Raw genomic sequence first — 19,115 nt, forward strand, 5'->3', positions numbered from 1 at the left:
AAATAAGCTCTATCTAGATGAGATATTTTCTTAGTTGTGCTCCCCAAATAATGGAAATTCCAGCTCAAGGCACAGAATAGACTCAAACTGGAACGAGATCTTGTCAAGGGCACGGACCAGGACTTCAGAGAGCAACAATTCATCGAACAAAATGAAACAGATTGTCACTGTCTCAAAGATCTTGCAGTGCAAGCATAAGACAGAAGTCCCCCTCCCAAAGATGATATAGCCAAACAACAAAGCAGAAGGAAATTACTCGACTCTTTGACAGCACATTAACTTACTGGATCATGCTCAAAGTTTCTCATAGGCATAGAAACACTTCCAGAAGGCATTTTGTAGTACTAATGAGGCAGATTCACAGGATTAAGTTTTTTTCTTGAGTATAAGTCAGGACCAGCATAGGAATTAGCACAGGTGGAACTCTGCTAACAGTAAAGGGCTGGCAAATGGCTGACTGGAGCCAGAAGCTGATCACTCCTTGCTGCCTCCGGGATGGGAAAGGTCATAAACCACCTCAAAAGTGAGGAAGGAGGAGACAAACTCTGAGACACAAAACATGAGCGTAAAAGTTAAAGAACTAGCCAAGAGCAGCTTTCTGAGTCTTTAGGAAAAAAAAAAAAGGGCATTTACTAATTAAAATATGAGTTGAGAGCTTGGAAAAGAGTTTTAGATTTATGAGAAAGGTTGTATCATCACACAAGTATTAAAAGTAAGGGGAATTTGTAAATAGTAGACACAACGTAAATATGAGGGATCTAGAAAGACGACAGAGTAAGTAATTTCTAACCAATGACACCCTCTGGGACAAACCGCACGTTTACATTCTCTGGGGAATCAGAAAAGAATGAAAGGAAGAGGTGTGGCAGGATCTCTAAGAACTGCTATGGCAAGATAAATCTGAGTTTGCAAAAGTGGATGACAAATAATTGATAAATATCAAAGAGATTAACAGCAAGGGCAATAAAGATACCCCGAGAAAGCTGAAATAGGGATAAGACGGGAGCTTTCTGAAAGAGTGATCAGATTGATAAGAAATCAGGCAAGGATGGTGTCAAAGAAGCAGTAGTCGTCAAGATTTCAAGGAAGATAGGCACTAAAGCAACAAAGACATTACCACTCCTTTTCTTACTTGAACTGGTGTTAAGCACCAATAGCAAAAAGCAGAAGATCAGGTAAAATAAGCCTCTGTACTATTAAGTTTTGCATAAAACTAATAAAATTAAATATCTTGGATAAGCTGTATACTTAAAATACCAAGTAGTTTACAAAATTTCCCTCTATTATTTCAGTATTTGAGTACTATGGAAACCAAGAGGAGCATAAAAGCTTTAGAGAAGAAAGGTACAGAAAGCAAGTCCTTGGAAAGGGCTAAAACGCAGGACCTCAATTTTGAAATGGGTGCAAAAACAACCAGCAAGCAAAGCATCAAAGGTGAAACATGACGGAGGTGACACAGAGAAACTTACTGAAATACTTTCATTATACCACAGAGAAACAAATGCTATGAAAAAATTAATGCATCAAAAGTTCGCATTCTCTTGGACTTGTATTTCCATGCTGCTGACTGGCTTTATACCATGCCCACATACTGCAAGCAAAGTCAGTTCACCAGGAGACAGACAACACCTCTGTAGGCTGAGAACAATTTGGGTGGCCGTAACTCTGCTTGAAAAACAATTTCGTTTTTATAAGAGGTGACTAGGAAACACTGTTGTTGGGGAGTGAAGTAGCAAGACAGGATGATAGCTGGTTTTTGTTTTGTCTTTAAAAATGTAAAAAACCCTAATCCTGCAATTTTGCACATTGTTTGCTGAACACGAAGTGCTGCGCACAGAAACCTGCTGATGCAGCACAGTGCCAAAGAGCCAGGCACACAGCGTGCGTGGCATTGCCTGCAACACAAAAAGAAACAATTCTTCCACTGCTACTTTTAGAAAAAAATAACAAAGTTCTTGGACAGCTTTTCAGCTTCCGAATGCCTTATATTCATTTTTACCAAATCTCTTCGCTTGCTTTGCTTTCAAAGAAATTTTACCTCCAGCTCACACAGGTACAACACAAAATTTGGGATGTATATCTGAGGATGATCTGTAAGTAAAAGAACAGGCTTAACGTCTACCTGTTATTAACAGTAAATATGAAGGAATATGAAAAAATATTATTACATCTCAATGTTAGAAGAATCAGCATTTTGATGTATCAGGTGTGAAAAGGTGCACAACTCCATACAATGGACAAATATACACAGTGAGATAGCCGAACTCTCATCATGCTGAATAGAGACGTGTTTTGAGTAACAAATACAACATCCAATGCTTTTTTAAGCCTCTACACTCTTTAGGTGAAAGTTAATTTAAAAAGGTCACTGTCAACATAGAAAACTGTGTCCTTGCTCAAAAAAGGCTATTTAAAATTTAGCTATCATCATTTAAGATACAGGATGCGCAGACTGCTTTTGCAATTAAACTACAGTTTCTTTCATTCTTCCGTCAAAGTATAAAACAATACGCTTCTCTCACCATTGCTCCGGCCCTACGTCTGGCACCTGATGCTCTCAGAGTTGCCAGTATACTGATGTGTAGATGAGATTTTCTCCCTCAGGTGCTCAGAAGAGGATCTTACGCGTTTCTGTTCTCAGTTCCAAGCCAAAGCCATCACTTCGAACCGATGTACCCTGAGAGGGAAGAGAATCTGCTTCTCGCTCTCACGACCAGCTCAGGTCGCTGTTTCAACTGGCTAACTTTGGGGGTTTGGCTAGCAGTCATAAATGCCTGACATTTCTTTCCTAGACTAACACTTTTACAAATATCCCAAACATCATCTTACTTTATTTTGACTTTAACAAAAAAAATAAAGTTTTTGTGTTCACAGACTAATTTGGTACATATTTTATAGTATCAATCACAAATATAAAAAAGACCTAGTTCAGTGCTTTAAAATATTGTGAAGTTATTTCAAAAGATTTGGATGATAGCGTAAAAGAACATCTTTCAGAAACATTTGATCTAAATAAAACCTTTTAATACTTATAGCAAAGGCAAAGTAAATCTTACCACCGGTTTCCATCTGCCCTGTAGAAAATCCAACAGAACCAGGCACAGGTGCACTAAGAGATTCAGATTTTTTTAGAATGAGTACTGAATCCATAGCCTGGATGATATTTTGGGACCCAGGAAGTACAATCCAAGATAGACAATTGCATCTCATGATATAATTTTGATTGTCTTTTCCACAAGATTACTCACTCCTGCATTAACGCTCATCAGTACATATTATGCAGCTAGTTAAAAGTCCACAGGAAAGTTCAGTGAGATGCAGAATCCTTTTTCATTTCACCCCTTAAACTATTGTGCAATTTGTTATGAAACAGATGACTAAAAATATAATTACAAAAGTACCTGTACTGTACAGAAGGTAAAGTGCTCCCTACATATAATCTCGTAGCACAATTAGGGCAATTCTGGATTACAAGTGATACACAAACCACACAATAAATAATGCACATAGTTTTTAGATTAGCACTGCTGACAGCGTTAAACTTTAGCACTGTTGCAAGACTCTGATCTAACATCAATATAACTGACTGAAAACCTTTTGCTTAATTGCCATCTATAGAAGAATCTAATTAGACCAAGAAATATTAAAATAGTTTTAATGGCTAACATAAAGCTTCATAAAAACAATCACCGCCGGTTCAAGGACACAATCAATAGCCTTTAGTTTGAAAAATATTGTGGTTACAATTATAACTAGACTGGCCTTCAATCCATCGTCTCTCCTTTTTCATAAAAATCAGTATCTTGAAGAATGTTCCTATGGCACTACATGCACTGTAATTTTTCACTCTTTCTCTAAATCTCAGAAAATGTGCTGTAGATGGCCCCAGGAGCAAACACAGCAAAGATGAAGTAAAACTCGAAAAGGAGCTGTCTAGTTTAATCTATGAATGTTCACAGCAAGGGCTTCGTGTAGAAATTTGTAATCAGGATTTCCACAAATGATGGTGGCAAGGTTTCATTGGAACTGGTGTTCTTGTCAGCCGCAGAGCCTGTCACAGCAACCTGCAAGCACTTGCTGCTTCTCTGATTTGAGAATCCCCAAGCATTATGTTTCTCCCCAGTGCCCAAACACACATACTATATCTTTCTGTTTAGAAACCACCCTGGCTTAATAGCCACGCATTTGTTATGCTCCGCGGGGAGAAGTGCAATATATACTCAAACAAGCTGCTGTAGATTCAAAACGCTAACCAAAAACCTACCAAATTAAATCCATCCAGAATACAAGTTCGTGTGTCAATTAGGAGCAAACTCTTTGCATTGGTGATGGATAGGCGAGGGACCAGGGCAATGCCCGGGAAGAAACACCAGTTGTCAGAGTGTCTAACGAACATGACTTCACTCTAGGTGTACAAATAGCAGAGAGACAATGGGTCTTGTTTCTTAAGCACATTTGTGGAATAAAAATACCTTGGAAGCAGGAAAACAAAAGCTCTCCTCCAGCTACCCCTTTTCTCTAACATTTTACTTAATTTGTATACAATTACTTCAATGTAGTTAGCTTTACAAGGAATGGGGAGGAATTTTCAGAGAAAATTTCAGGTAGTCCAGGACACTTCAGCATAACTGCTGAATGGCAGTGACTGGTATGAAAAAAGAAAAAGGAAATGGTGACCTACGCTTATCCATGGTCACCTAACAGAATCACAGCCTGATGCTGATTCTCATCCACAGTATTGGAGAAGACATATGCACACAGCTTCAAAGGCTACCTTTCCTTGCAATTGCCAGACCTCAAACTCTGGCTAGTTCAGAAACATTCTCCATCAAATGAGAAAGCAACTCAAATAAGGACAATCAAGTTAAACTGGTACAAAAAAAAAAAAAAAAAAAAAAAGAGAATCAGTTCCTTGCTGCCCTCCTTATATCAACCAAATCCTTCAGGCAGTTTTCAGCCTAGTTTTCAGTGATGTTTTCTCACCTTTTATTCTTTCCATTCTCATATTTGCCTGGTGTATAGCCTGTATATGAACAACACGTTCAGAAGCATCATCTCTTAAAGCACACTCACCACAGGGGACTATTTGCACATTTTTATCTAGAGCATCATCGCACTCTCTAAGGTAACTCTTCTCACCACTATGTTTATGAGAGGCTTCGAAGTTTGAACTAAAGATAATTAGTACCATGAGATTACCATCATCCTAAATGTGAGGGATTGTCAACAATGATCGGGACTCAACACGACCAACGCACCCGCAGCCCTCACGGTATGTGCTGTACCGGAGCACTTGGCCCCACTGGTACCAACGATGGAGCAAGGAAGAAGTGCGAGCAGCATGTCTCTCCCCTTCCCTAGCAAAGGGCTACAGGAGAGAATCGTCAGTTTATGGGGATCACTGGATCCCAGAGAAGAACCAGGGGAGAAAAGGAATTATGCCCCATGCAGTCAAGTCTCATATTCCAGCAATCTCAGCTTCCACAGTCAGATCAGACCAGCTGGGGTCAACACGGAAAAGACACAGAGTGACCTCTTGCCCAAAAGGTTTAATATTAACATTGCTATCGTGTTCGTAATCGTAACATACATAACTTCATTATTGTGACATGTTAAAATGAGCCATTTATTTGCATAATTTGAAGCTGGAACAGTAATCATTTACCTTCTCAATATTTCTTAAAAACAATACAAAAATTGCTTGCAAATCAAAATGCAAACACTTCAATAGCACATAGAAATTTTTCTTCCCTGATAATTTATACATATTTTGCAATTTCAACTTCGAGTGACATGTGTAGAGAGAATGGGAGGGTGGAGGACAGAGATGGGTTTTATATCAACAATTCCCATTAACATTGATGGGAATTGCACCCATAAAAACTCTGGTCACTGATGCTTTTCTTTACTCATTAGGTAATTTTCAGCATTTTATTCTTCTGGTTTATGTTCTCTGCCCTATAATTTCCAACGTAGTGTTTAGACTCTGCCAAAAAGCTTCATTTTGTGCTAGCTGTCTCTTGCAAGTAAATAGCGCTGTGATGAACTTGGAAATATCTATTTCTCCCATAATTGGTTGGTACCAGTCAATGCAGTCCAGCAAACGAAAAAATGAGGAAAACACATTGCAAAAAATTAGTTGATTCAAATACTTCCTGAAAATATAGACATTCTACGACAAATTCTCATTACCAGCAAAATACTGAGGAAAGAGTATGATTATGTCACCAAAAATAGCTGTCCCCAGCTTGAAAACTGAGGAACTAAGATCTGTATGCATGTTATTGCTTTCTGGTAAGAGGAAATAAAGCAAGCCTTCTCTCTCTCTAGCATCAAGATAAGTCATTCAGTGCTCTTGTGGACAGCACGCTGGATATAGTATTCACAGTTCACTTGAGTGCCCGTAATAAAATATTTTGTCTGCAATGAAATCTGTGTATACCATTCATCTTACCTTTGTTTGTGTATTTATTCTATAAGAATTTGACCCTCTGATTAGCCATTTCTGTAAGAATGCACAGCGCACTGTGTCATATGCCAGGGATTACTGGATCAGGGAAGAAAGGGACTATTCCTTCCAATATTTTTCAATATGGGAACACAAAGAAAATCATGGTAGGATATTAAAGTGCAAATGTCACTGATCTTCCAGGATCAGTACAACTGGTCTTCAAGTATATTATGCAGATCAAGTCACGATCACTGCTGATAATCATCCTTCAACAGAACAACATGGGTTAATTTTGATCTGTTACATGTTTCTGCCTTACTTCGTTATACCATTGTCCCCTAAAAATGACAGATACTGAGGTATTTTGATAGCAATTATTAGACATAGCTCTTAGAAATTCTATAAAATAATTATCCTTGTGTTGTATATAGAAGTCAGTTCTGTTAAGTGAGCAGAGGATGGGACTGGGAATTACAAAATGTGATTTCTAACCTTGTTTCTGCCCCTGATTCTAAGTGATTTTAGGCTAATCACTTATTTTTTTTGTGCATCAGTTTCCTCATTTTGATATTGGAATTAATGACATGCACCTTGGTAAAGACTTTTCAGGAATACTGATGAAAAGCATTAGATACGAATCGGGCCTTATTGTTAATAACAGTAAATTGCTTTGGGATCTTTGGATGATAAGTGCTATTTAAATTCAAAGAAAATATTAGTACTTTAATTGCTTCATCTTTCAGATCTACCCCAGTTCTACTTACACACTGATGGATAAATTGAACTCAAATTACTTTATAGCAGATACACAAAGTTAGAAGTGTAATATAAGACAACCTTACATTATCACTGTTGCAGCTTCCAAGGCTTTAGAACATCTATTCTGTACTACTGAAGAACTCACGTGGCAAACATCCAACTGTTATGCTGCTGTTGGGATATTCATTATTAATAGAATCTTCTCCACAAATACTGAAATCCCCAAATTCCATCGATAGTCAAACTTCAAACCTTCCATTTATGCAACGTTTTTATCAAAGTCATTACAATCGTGATGAAACTGCTATTGTTTTGAAATGATATACTGAACAAAATGACATTATCAAGTAGTTTCACTGAGTGAGTGGAAAAGAGAGCCACAGTCTATTAATGTATTGCCATTGATTTATTCACTAATGTGCCCTATATTTTCATCCGCAAAAGCCTTTGTAAAATCCACAGTGTCTATTAGTGCAATTACCCAACATAACTACTCTGCAGGGCACAGCTTATTATGTTTCTTTTTTTGCTTTTAGTGCTGAATGCTGCCAAACAACATCCGGGCTACAGGAGAGCAGACTTCAGCATGTGATGACAATAAGAAAACAAGCGCAGCATTGGCTCGGTCCGCTCCGAATGGGAGCTTCACCCACTGTCTTCATAACAAAACTGCAGAGAAAACAACTGTAAACTGGTATTATCTTCTCAGCGGTATCCAGTGATAGAGAAAGAGGCAACAGGCACAAATTTAAAACAGGAAATCCTGTTTAAGCATAAGAAATTTTCTTATTTTTAGGGTTGGTTTTTTTTTTTTACTGAAAGGGTGATCAAACAGCAGAAAAGGTTGCTCAGGGAGGCTGAGGCTTCTCCAGCCTTAGAGATGCTAAAACCCAACTGGACACGGTCCTGAGCGACCTGCTGTAGATGACCTTGCTTTAGCTCCAGAGGAGCCTGCCAGCCTCATCCGTCCTGTGGTTCTATGATTATTAATTGCTCTCCGATCATCAGGTTATTGATGTGTGACCTCTATTCACTACTGGAAATTAAAGAGAGCAGCTGAAAACACTTAGAAACCTGACTGGTTATAAGAATACATCTCCTTACAAAACACTGGAGAGAAAACTTTCTTTTCCCTGTTTACCCATCCTCCACCCAAGTGAAGTAAAGCATAAATGTGGCTCTTTTAGCCATCCTAATTCTGGCAGACAACAGACTAATTACTAATCAGTTTGCATCAGAAAATTATCAGACCAAATGCAGAGTGCCATATCAGTCGCACAGTTTAATACTCAGTTTAATATGGCCAGAACCAAAATTTTTTGTATTTCAGAAATATCTCTCTCCCTCAAAATTATCTAGCCAGAGACCATCACCTTACAACAGCGTTCCCTTCCAGGAATGTTATTTCTTCATTACAACCCAGATTCCAGGCTGCAAACGAGGAGACCTCAGTGCTTGCCTGAGTCTCTATTAATTATTGAGGAATCCCTGCCTGCCCCAGTGCCATGTTCAGACAGCTTGTCTTCGTGCTTCTCAGAAGCGATGAGAACTCCATGGGAAAACAGTAGCACATTTTTGTTTGGTTTAATAACAAAACAAATCAATTAGATAAGCAATGATGGCCTTGGCCCCTGGCACTTCTGGGGAATTAACTAGTGCCCAGCATCTATGGCCTAAAGCAAAACTCCTCCAGGAGGTAGGGATCTGAATGAGTAGCCTGATTTTCAGTAGTATTTGCTTCTCAATAGGAAAGAAAGTGAGAATAACTAAACAGAGAAATTTGGATAAAATAAATTCTCCCACCCCCATTGAACAATAATAATTAAGCCCCTTTTTATCATTTATCAAAATTATGACACCAGACTAAGCAGCTGTATTTCCGTTCAGTGTGATTTCTACATTTCAATGGAAATGATTTTGGAGTTCAGGACTTGCACATTTTTTTATAGTTTAAGGTGCTGCTACAATAAAACTAGCAAATCAAATAAGAAAACATGCTGTTTGGGCTTCAACAACATACCGTATAAAAGATCTTAGTATTGCTAACATCCATTTCATTTTCCAAAACAAATTTAAAACACATGCATATGTGGAAAAAAGAACCATGTTTTCCAATATCTAGTTTCCCACGTAGAATGATATGGATGGTGAAAAATGCATTATATAAAAAACAAAAGGGCTATGTTTCAGCCAGATACTATAAATATTTCAGCCACTTATATGATTGGGTCCATTTAAAATACTATCTACTCACAAAACATTGCATTCAAAGCATATTGTGCAGAATAACTACCACTTGTTTTGGCTGCATCAAAATATCACTCCAAAAACCATTAGGGTGGGATTTTTTTTTGGCTGTGATGCTGTAAAATACCATCTTCTCTCCCAGACAAAAAAAATTGAGGTTGTAGAACATGTAATTCATCATCCCCCTGGATAAAATGACTGCTATGAAACAACCCAAAAACTTCCACCACGGAGATAAAACAACGTATGTTATCTCAAGAAAAATCTAACTTCCTCAGCAGCACTTTGTCTAAACCAAATGGTTAAATCCCAAATAGCATCTTGAATAATGATTTTTCTTCATCCTCCTAAGAGAAAGTCAAATTATGCAATATTATAAAATCTAAGATTTCCAGGAAGAAAAGGTTTGTCATCTATACCTTGAAAGCTCATACTTCTCCCAGGTACTGCAGCAGGCAGAACAACTCTCATGCAATAGCACTAAACATAACCCAACTGCAGAATGAAAAGCCTTTTCCTTTGAATTCTTGGCTTTTAGTGGATTAAGTGAAAACCTTGACATGGATTTTATCCTGTTCTGCTTTAGCGTGTTTGGTTTTTTAAGTTGCATTTAATATTTTTCTGGAAGAAGCTAGTAATGAGGGAGACTGGCATGCTGAGGATCAGTCTGCAATGGAGTATCCAGTGGTGTTTTCTTTTTGTTTGGTTGTTTTTTTGTTTTGTTTTTTTTAAACTCCAATTGACTTTGAAGAGGAGGCTTCATGGTTTGGATGCTGTGGATTGCAACATAACAAAAAACAAAGTCAAAAGTTAGCAATTCCTAACATGCTTCTAGACAAAAGGGTTTTGTATTGCAGGAGGCAGAAGTGTTAATATCCTGTGCACATTTCTTAACTTTTAGATGTTATCAACCATGAATGTGAGAAGCAAGAACACAGAATAACCTCACAGGAATAGCCGAAACACTGGCTATAGGGACAAACCCGAAAATTCCCTAACACTTTTTCTTCAAACACAAATACAGCTGATACGGTTTCTCATGAGATGAGCCCACTATTAACATCAACTTTTGTATGAGTGTCAGCTCTGCCTTTTTAGCACTTTTAGGCTTCAGTCTCAGTGACAGACATATCTTTCACCATTTCTAATCTTGAAAGCATTGCAGAATTAAGTTAAATGTGATGGTAAGCAGCATTATTTACAGCGTCGGCTTTTTAAGGCGTTCAGAACATCAGCTTTCAGAAAACAGCTAAAAAGCTTTTCCAGTTTAGTTCAGAAACAACAAAAAGATATTTTGGAAGTATTTTGGGGGGGGAATTAGAATTGTGGCAGATTGAAGTCACACCAAGAAAACATATTCCGGGGTCCAGCTGCCTCTCTCCAGTTTGCACGCCTGTCCGGCACGTCAAGACCTAATGAGAACGGGCGTATGTTTTCACCATTGCTTGTTACAATCCTCCTGCCCTCCTGTTCACCCGCTGATCCCCAGAAAGAGCCTCTCTCTTGCTATTGTACAAGCCCTGGCTGATTGGTGGCACTCTCTCCCCCCACCCCAGCATTTTCCAAAATAGCCTTTGTCTGCTGTGGCCATCCTGCTGCCCTAACCAGCTGTTAGAAAATGATCAAAATGGGCCAATTATTACTCCAACCAAGAAATATTCTTCCACTAGGAACAAGAAATCACATACGTATTGGGGCTCAAAGTACGCAAGGAAAATTACGTTCGTTAAAAATCTTTTCATAATGACATCCTTACTATCAAAAGGCTCAGGGATGATTGACCTTGGCATCTAGGATTAAGCCAGCATTATTTTTCTTGATTACCAGCAGCAGAATAGTGAGGAAATTATAAAGCCATTGAGAGGATTAATACAGCCCTGATCTCTCTCTCCTGGCTCTTTATCTCAAGCGATTAAAGTTCTCTAGAAAAAAAAACAAACAAGTCATGTAGCATACGCCTGGTGCCATGGAGAGATACAGTATCAGCTCCCCATGACAGCCAGGGCAAAGGTTAATTATGCATTCTGTATATAGTTTTAATCACTTTAATCAGATCACCGCTCTGCTCCATCTCAGGCTATAACTTTCTAAAAGCAAGAGAAGCACTTCAAGCATGGCAATGTTTGTTTTAAACAAGGGGAGGGGGAGGAAGAGGAGGAAACATGCTACATTAACCACAAACAAAAAAGACGATGCAAAACCTATTGACCGAACAAGACGACTAAGCCCAATCATTTGTGTGAGCAGAGGCAGAATGGCACAGAGCAGTCAAACAGCAGACATAAAGTCCTTTCCTGACCTAGAGATATACCCAGAGAGCTTCCGAGACTCTGGGACAAAGTGCATTCTTGACACACAACCTTCACGCTTCTCTCCACCTTTGTCTCTGCTTTCAGAGCCTTACTTTAGCAAAGGCATAGAAAAACAAGTGGAATAATTGCACAGTAACAGGAAAAGCTGCATTAAAAGAGACGGAACTAACTGGTTGGAAATCACAGGAGTCATTGCTTTCTGCTCTGACGCGGGATCAAAGGACCACTCCTTTTAAAACTTCTGCTGTGGTTATTACAAGCTCTATTCAGTGTTTTGTGCTTCTGCCTCACACAGAGAAATCTCTTATGGGCATTTGGTTTGAGAAGAAAGAGTTGAATAGGGGTCTGGTTTTTTTAATTGAGGAATATTGGCCCTCAGGATGAAGGGAGGAAGTGCCATCCTTGGAAAGAAGTGGGAGGGAGAAGTCTGCCTTTGTTCCCTTCGGAGCATATAGACACACTGTTATATTCTACCGAAATATTTTCAAAATGGGTGGCGTGAGGAGAGCATTCAGGCATCTCACAAGCACCCAATATTTATTACAACATAAAAAGTGTCAAACATGAATGGGTTCTAACTTTTAACAACATGATCTCTAAGCCAAACTTATCCTCATTACAAGGCTCTTTCACATCGCCAGACATAATTTTAATACAAGGCCACATTTTCCCTGTCAGATATAGTTTTCAGAGTACTTTTATATCAGAAAGCAGAACACCAAAACCATCTTTTGGCCCCAAATAAACTCCTTTTTACAAAAACATCCAAAATATTCGGCAATTCTTGTGGACTCAAAGCTTCTGCACTGTTTTATTGAGCAAGGAGAACTCTTAATAATAATTTATTTCCCTTTACTTCATAGCAGCCCATCAATTCTTCTCTGTATAATGCTTTGGATATACCTGACTATTAACAGGAAACTTTAAAAGTGTGTAAAGATAATTTATTAATTTTATTTTTAAATCCAGCCATCTGGAGCTATGAACACATTTAGTGAATTACATAATGAGACTGATATCTAACAAAATCCTCCTACACCTGCCCAGATGAGAACTCCATCATTCAATAAACCAACTCATCTTTAATCCTAAGGCTGTCATATTCTGTTGGTCCTAGCTTTTTCCCAGATGATTTTGCTGCATGAAAAAGCCCACATTTGAATTCCTTTTATTTCTGCTTTTTCTTCATAATCAAGGACATATACATTTCACCTTGGAAAATACCTGGTATGATCCAAAACAAACAACAACAACAAAATTCACAGGTTTTAGGGGCCAGGAAACATGAAGGAGACAACAGAAAATTCTCCCTATGCCTATTTCTAAAGACAGTTCCAGATGTCCAACCTCAAACCTTCATAGAAATGTCTGGCTCTGGAAGTGGTCTCTTTGGAACTACATCTGCCTGTGCACAGATGGAGAGTGAATTTTTTTCTCACAGTTACAGAACACGTAGGTACCAAAGGTAGCATAAGACAAACCATGACTTCTCACTGTCTTACCAAGTTTGAAAATGGGTGCCAAGAAGTGGAGATAGCCTTTTAGCAGCACCTATTTTTCTACGGAAGAAGTTGTTACAGTTATAAAGCAGGAAGTTCTGGCCAGTTTTAGACTAGAGTTCTTCTTCACCTGTATACTTCTGAAGCCAAAAACCTCAACCAAATGGAAGCAAAAGATACAAAAATTATTTTTCTGACATAAGTTGATAAAACAAAACATTTGACTTTCCAACAAAAATAGTATGATGAGAGCATTGATCATATCCAACGTATGGTGGAGTTTATCCAGAGGAGCTGGCAGAAAGATAACGGGATAATTTCAGGGTTCTGTCAAAACTAGAGTTAATAAGGGCAGGGTCAATTCCAAATGTCACCATCTCTTTTTATGCAACAAGCACTATTGCAGTTCTAAGATAAAAACGCTCCCAGCTCAAAGATTTTGCAAGTTGATATTATCACTATCAGAAAAATCACTTTAGAGCTTAGCAAGTAATGAAACACCTTTCAAAAGCAACTTCAGAAGAGGGAGGTAATAGCAGGGAAAACAACTTTGCTTCTCCGGAAAGATGCTGTTTTCAATAAATAAAACAAATGGCAAAACAAAACAAACCCTATTGCACAGAGAATGACCTTTAAGTGAGCCTAACCTTAGTTCAGTGTAAAGGAAATTAAAGTCTGTGGTACTGATGCAGACAGAGTCAAGAGCGTCTTGTGCTGGCAGCAAGAATTCCCGTTGCTGCTTTTCTTCTGACCTTTGCATCTAGTAGCAGAGAGGAAAGAGGAGGGAGACCATCTGGGTTCCTGTCGACAAGATGTCTATTAACATACATCATGACCCAGCTAGTAAACAAAGAAACCTTGCGATAGTCATGGTAAGCAAAAACCTGTACTGCTAATACTATTTCACCAGGTGAGGTAGCAACTCTGCATATACTCCCCATTCTCAATAATTTGCTCATCGTCTCCAGGGGAAATCAGATTTAACATTTATTTGCCCTTTGGTTACTAGAGGAGCAGACTGACTGCAGACTGCCTTTTCCCAAGTCATTAGAAAAGCAGCCTTTCTAAGCTTGTTTCTCGAAGAAACTTGTTCTTTCATCTCTTGATATGACATTTGTCCAAAATGCTGTCTGTCCATCAACACAGGAGAGGAAGCCAGCTCTGGCATAAGAGAAGACCCTACCTCCCACCAGCTCATTGCCTATTACAATTTACTCTTTTCCTCAAAATATATTGCTCTAGACATTTCCTGATCTCACCCCAATGTCTTCTCGCTCCATGCTTCAGTCCATGTGAAACACTACTGTGGCCAATCTGCTCAAATAGATCCCTTCCATGAATAATTTCAGAATCCCGTGAGAAGTGATAGCTATGAGGAGAGGAATTTGTGGAATATTGCAAAGATAATCATGATCAGTAAGAATTCCAAGTCAAAAACCCAAAGAAACACACAACTGGTGTGTTTCAAGTGGTCTTAGAACAAAGCACATCTGTATTGTGGATGCCAAATTGGGTAACAGTCTGAAACTTGCTCAGTCCTTCAAATACACCAAGAAATCTCTGTCCAGTTAGACCTCAGGGTGCCCAATAAGTGGATACACAACTTGTCAACAGCACTTAAAGCCTTAGATGACTTTAAAATAATGTTATTTAAAGTATCTGGTACATTCTTGCAGATAAGAGTATACCTTTGCTTTGAAACTCCTATTTTACTCTGTGATTTGTTGTTCTCTCCAGTCTCCTAATCACAAAATTCTTTGTGGAATGTGTTTCTGTAAGCCTAGAGATATGTCCATGGCCTAACCTTCACATTTTCAGTACTCTACACAGCATTCCATGAGTGCAACAAATTCCCAGTTTTAAACAAGTGCTCTGTGAGATTTTTTGTGAAGCTGTGCAAGGAAACCAGACGCTGATGATTATCTGTCCTGCTGCACTCTGTAAGCTGGTATAGCTAAAGGAAGCTGTCGTTTCTTCTACCTGCAGGATTATCTGACCCTTCACAATATCACACTCTTCAGAAGAACGAAGTCCTTTCCCCCTCCTGCCCTGCACTGGGCTGGCTTTGGCAACCAGAATGTCTCCAAAGACTTTTCCTTATTCATCTAGCCAGACTACATGACAAAGGAAAATAACATAAGTACAGTTATTTCTTGTCTCTGAAGAGGCAGGTGGTGTTCATGGAGGATCCTGCCAGGAGCAACATAACCCGGCAACTCCAGATAGCATACAGTACTGAATTAAGAGAGTATGAACACTAAAGGTCCTCAGGGAGCATCATATATTTCCCTCAAACATACCTATCATTATGGATTTTCTTAATTTAAAAAATGAAATGCAGCAGACAATACCAGTAATAATTACCTTTATGATAATGCCATAACCCATTTTATTGCTCCGAAAGTCAAATATATTTATTAAATCTGCATAAATTACAATACTATTAAACTCTAATTTACGTGATACTGTGTAAATGAGAGACTGGTTGGGCCTTTATACTAGTGTGTTCTAGCAGATAGGATGTAATTTATATTTGTACAGTGACTGTACTTTCAGGTTATTTCATAACAACATAACTTAAGTTTCAAAATATACTAAGCCATTAATTATCACCAATACTATAAAAATCAGCCTTCTGTAAAGTAAACGTGGATGAGGCAGCCTTATCTTTTCCTGCTTAAATAAAGTTCAGTTTCCTTAAGGAGACAGTTTTAATCTCATTCAACTGAAAATTTTGTTCAACAGTATTTAATAAACCCACGACTACCAAGAGACACATACGCCACGTAGAGATGATACCATTTATAGGAGTAAGTTATATGGCACATTTATCAAAATCAGCGATTGGTGACAGGCTTGTTTACTGCTCATTAATAAGAAATAGAGGTATCACTTCTGCTGGCTACTACTAAGGTTTCTTGTTTACGTTTCCTTCCAATTACTGTAATTGACCTATAACTCACTGGAGTTCTGGGCATTCATTCTGAACTTTGCACAGAACGCAGCAACAATCCTTCAGCACGGCAGCTAAATATGTCAGGATTAACATTCTGCTAAATATTCAAAGAGAAATTACACTAGTGTTGTAAGCTGGGGGTTTATGAGAGGTTTTATGCAATTTGTGGATTCTGATCAGATCGGGGACGATATAAAGGGTAAGTAAAGGTCTGTCGCAAATCTGTAGTTATCTCTCTGCTAAGCTGAAAATAAAAATCCTACCAAACCTAAAAGTTTGGTTTGAGAAAGAATTATATGATAAGTTTGGTATATTTCTATAAGCTCTTCTCATTTGAAGTCAAGCAAAACACCAATAATTTAAAGTAATTCCACTCAGTAGCAGAAAGACACCACCACGGGATAATTAGACAGTTAGTTTGATCGCGCAGAGATGCTCTTCCCTCCCTGCTTTCTAGAAAGGTTGTCATCGTATGGGAACTTAAACATTAATTCCTGGCTTCTAGAAACTGCAAGATCTTTCTGTGATCACTAGATATAAGCACCCAATATATGCTTGGACAAATAACTGCAGATCATACTCTGCCTTGAAAATCCAAACTCATTTTAAGTGCAGCGAGGAAAAATACTGTCAGTACTAGATCTTGCATAGAACACTACGGAGCTGTCAGGCGACAGCCCCCAAAGCTCGATATACGGTACTTGTATGACAGTCGTTGACTACAAACCTCTCCCAAAACTGTCCTAGCAAACACCTACATTGCACCCTGCAAACCCTTGGCAATGTAGTAGCTGCCTCAAATTGTTTTTCAAGGCAGATTTCTCCTTTTACATAGTGATGGAATAAACACAAACTCTTCTAATTCAGTAATCAGGACAGATAATTACATCCCCTTAATTGTTTTCTTTTTCCAGCTTAGGTTCATGTTGATGGGAGATGGTAAAATTAGTCCACAAGCCATCTGAAGTTTGCCGCTTGCTGATTAAAGCCTTAATTGATTCAGAATGTTTTACAAATCAATCTCTGAATTACTTCAGGATCATGGTGGCATATTGTAAAAAAGCATTCACACGCACACTTCCCTTGTGAATGAGAATCACATTCCCATAAATCCTTAACTGCATAAACAACTTGGTTATGTTGTTTTCAAAATTCACTGTTTGGTAAAATCAGAGCAAAATGAGAATTACTTACAACAGTAACCTGCTGTGACGTACAGAAGATTCTTATTCTTTCCTAAGCTTACTTTGTAATTTCTGAACGGATTGCATGTGATACATTCTTTTAAAAAAAAAAAAAGTAAAAAAAAACCTGTCCCCATTTTCTGCAAAGCTCATAAAACTGTGGCCTACACCCTGACGGAAGCAACGCGTTCAGAGCCGTATGTGTTTCCGTGATTCAGCGCACTCCTTCCCTCAATCAGGACTGGCACTTTTCACTGAGATTTTACACCCATCGTGCAGTTTTGGTGAACTCTGCATGTTTCCGCATACTGCTACCCAGGATTCCTTTCTGAAACGTGGATTTTAAAGTTCCTGTGGTGATCAAGGTTGAAAAGCAGAGATATCTTACATTGTTCTTACGGGCTCATCAAAAGGAACAACTCTGGCTCTGTAGACAAGCCCCCTCCTTTCATATTGCTGAATTTGCAGAAGAGAGAGGAAGTATGAGACAGCTTTGATGCAAGCCTCTCTTCCTTTTGACTTGATTGTTCAATTCAGCTCACCTTCACCTCATTCTAACACAAGCCCACTCCAGTTAAGGCTGTGGAGACAACTTAAAACACACCACTGCACCTTTAAAAAAGAAAGAGGGGGGCTTCCGTCATATATTTCAAAAGCTGACAGATTTCACAATATGTTCTACTCTTTACAACACACACTGTCTATAACAACTGTATTTCCCCCTCCTCTTTTTTTTTTGTTTTAATAGCTATGTCTGAAAAACAATAGGATGCTACAATGAGCTAAATTGCAGAGCCATTTGATTACAGGCCAGTGATTTTCCAGAGACCACTTCTGGAGTCAGAAGGGTCATCAGCGCAGACTGGTTTGCTCTTTGCACTCAATCGCAAAACTTTCTATAAATCATATAGCTTAAGCTACACCATGAAGGTTAAATTTACTTTCAAAAATTCTTATTAAGAGATAGGACTGAAACTTCTACATCACAAATATGGCTTAGGTAAATCATATTCACTTCTTATGAATATTTACAAAATACCACCCAGTTAAGGATAAGCATTTATGACAAACATATCTCCAGCATTAACACACAAATGACTTTTGTACTTCCCATTCCACTGATATACCGCATCATGAAGCGTGTGTAAATACTGTATTAAGATACTAAGAAGTCATCAAGGTTGCTTGCGACATCATGAAGTGAAACCGAAATGAAGTACCCGATCCGCACAAAACTAAACCAGGATAATTGATTCGTTAAAACCCAGTCTTTTAAAGACTGTAATAGAGTCCTGTCAGCTGACTGCATAAACCTCTACTTTAAACACACAGTATCCTTTTCCAGAAAATAGCTTTATTGCTTTAAAAGTAGCAAAAAACAGTTCTGAAAAGAAGTTGCCTTAAAGAAACAGTGCTTGCAAAGGCTTGCAGGACAACAGCTCCATCATTATTCACAGTAAATTCATAACTTGTATGTTTTAATTTTCACAACTCGGAAATATTTTGACAAAATTAAAAACACCTCCTCTGGTATGCACAGTGAGAATGAACCAAGAAAAACACTATCTACCTGCATCTGCTAGCTATAAACTCCAGATAAACAGTGTTATTTCATCCCTCTCCTTCGTAGAGCACATATGCTACAGTGTCTCGTACTGCCACACTAATTAGAGGTCTGTCACTTCTGCCATTACAAATACCCTTTGA

The 19,115-nt window shown here is 38.4% G+C and overlaps 1 protein-coding gene across 3 annotated transcripts in view; it reads right to left on the reverse strand.

Annotated features, from left to right (window-relative positions):
• SDK1 (sidekick cell adhesion molecule 1) overlaps positions 1-19,115 on the reverse strand; it is a 407,664-nt gene that overhangs the window by 175,311 nt on the left and 213,238 nt on the right. The window lies entirely within an intron of this gene.

Source organism: Balearica regulorum, chromosome 15 (assembly GCF_011004875.1).
Source record: "Balearica regulorum gibbericeps isolate bBalReg1 chromosome 15, bBalReg1.pri, whole genome shotgun sequence".
Taxonomy (NCBI): Eukaryota; Metazoa; Chordata; class Aves; order Gruiformes; family Gruidae; genus Balearica; species Balearica regulorum.